This window comes from Pelobates fuscus, chromosome 2, assembly GCF_036172605.1.
Source record: "Pelobates fuscus isolate aPelFus1 chromosome 2, aPelFus1.pri, whole genome shotgun sequence".
Lineage (NCBI taxonomy): Eukaryota > Metazoa > Chordata > Amphibia > Anura > Pelobatidae > Pelobates > Pelobates fuscus.
Window position 1 is genome coordinate 413,332,043 of NC_086318.1, and position 2,115 is coordinate 413,334,157.

Consider the following 2,115-nt stretch of genomic DNA (forward strand, 5'->3'; position numbering starts at 1 on the left):
CAAGGAACTGGCCCCGTTCCCCCCCCCCCTTTGGGCCGGGGGGGTGATCCCGGTCCACACCCTTGAGACCCGACCACCTCAAGCACCTAAGGCACAGCAGAAGGGCCACCGTAAACACCAACCTGGGCGCTGCAGCCAAGATGGCGGAGGCCATGTAAGATGGGAGACACCACAAGCTGCTCACCCAGCATCGGCAAACAGGGCAGATCGCGCGCGCCGACGAGACGAATATCTGCTGCGGCCATTCACCCATATGCCCCCTTGAACCTCAGCAAACCACCCACCTCTTGAGACACAGCCGAGGATGCGGGTGGAGAGAACGGTCCGCAGCAGGCAGCGCTCGAGGTGCACGGGACGTAGAGCCAAGATGGATGTTCGGCACATTAGCCGCCCAAAGCCCCGCAAAGCCGCCGCAGGAGTCCAGAGAGGCTTCGACCCTTTATCAGGAGTAATAATAAAGACACCTGCCCACAGATCAGCCTGGGGAGAAGAGATGCCGGCACACCGCCAAGAGCACGCTTACTTCACCCACGGTTATCCTGCTGGGTATCCTACTGCTGCTCCTGCCTACAATCCGAACATGTACGCCACCAGCAGTCCAGGCTATGCCCCAGCAACACTTCTGATGAAACAAGCTTGGCCGCAAACCTTCATCATGTGCCAACGAAGGCACCTTTCACCTCCCCGTGGATACTGGGACAGAGAATCGAACTTACCAGGCTTCATCAGCTGCTTTCAGGTACACTGCCGGGACCCCCAACTCAAAGTAACAGCGCACCTTCACCCTATTCCCTGTCTCCAAACCCATACCAAACCGCAATGTACCCCATCAGAAGTGCCTACCCCCAGCAGAACCTGTATGCCCAGGGAGCTTATTATACACAGCCAGTTTACGCGTCACAGCCTCATGTCATTCACCACACCACAGTGATTCAACCAAACAGCATTCCTTCTGCCATCTACCCGGCTCCAGTAACTGCACCTAGAACCAACGGTGTGGCCATGGGAATGGTTGCTGGGACCACTATGGCAATGTCTGCAGGCACATTGCTGACGACCCCTCAGCACACTGCAAAAGGTGCACATCCAGAGACCAAGGGACTCCAACATACAGCTACGTACCTGCCGATGCACGAATGGGACAGTGGTGACTATGCCATATACTTAACAGCTGCCCTTTGACCAACCAGGCACTGGAGAGGAGTGAGCATGAGGTGCTTATTACCGAGGGTCCCATACTGGCATCTCACTGCTCTCAAGTTGGCTCACGGGGCCTCCGGGTGGAATAAGCTATCCACCGTTCTATAGTTCTGAAGCTTCCAAACCTACTCTGTTTAACCTATATTAGAACTGTGCCTTGTCTTGTTTGTCTCTCCTCTTTAAATATAAAAAAGTGCAGCATCATCGACATTTCCTACTCTGCTTTTTAACATTGCTATGTATACTTCTGTGAAATGTTTGAACCACCAAGTCTGTTATACTTTGCACTGCCTAAAATAAAGAATATTAAAAAAAATAAAAAATAAAAAAATCTTTATTTACTAACGTTAGAATTCTGAGTAAATTTCTAATTTAAATCCAGAGTGGCTAAACTGAAAGTGTAGCTGGCTTAGAGAATGTTTCCATTTTGGCTTTTTTTTTTACCTTGTTTGAAACTCACTTTGAATTCTAATTTTAGTAAATAGTCCTTTTAATCTTTTAGCTCACTGATGCTACCAAGATTCCTTGATCCAAAATATTTTCTTGACCTCTACAACTCTTCGAGTAGTTTGGCAGTAAATCAATAATGCTTCAGTAAAGACAATGGGAAATAACCATGGAAGTTTCTTTTGGGCTCCTTCCTTGATCCATAAATTTATTTGCCTCCTGCAGCATCTAAATCCCACATACCTTGAGACAGCCCTTTTCACAAACTGACCATCAGCGTAGGCATGATACATATTCGCAACCCAATGTGTCCTATCCATCTGTCAGATCACAATATCCACACGCTTGAACAATTATCTAAATTACCATTATATTTGTATTGTACACCATTTATAGCTCATGCATCAGCAAACTTAACTTGTAACATCAAAAATTCTAATACTTATTAGTAACGTACATGCCAGTACT

At 47.8% G+C, this 2,115-nt stretch overlaps 1 pseudogene; it reads left to right on the forward strand.

Moving 5' to 3' along the window:
• The first annotated feature begins 367 nt into the window (after nucleotides 1-367).
• Nucleotides 368-1,151, forward strand: LOC134586422 (protein FAM168A-like; annotated as a pseudogene).
• The last annotated feature ends 964 nt before the right edge of the window (nucleotides 1,152-2,115 follow it).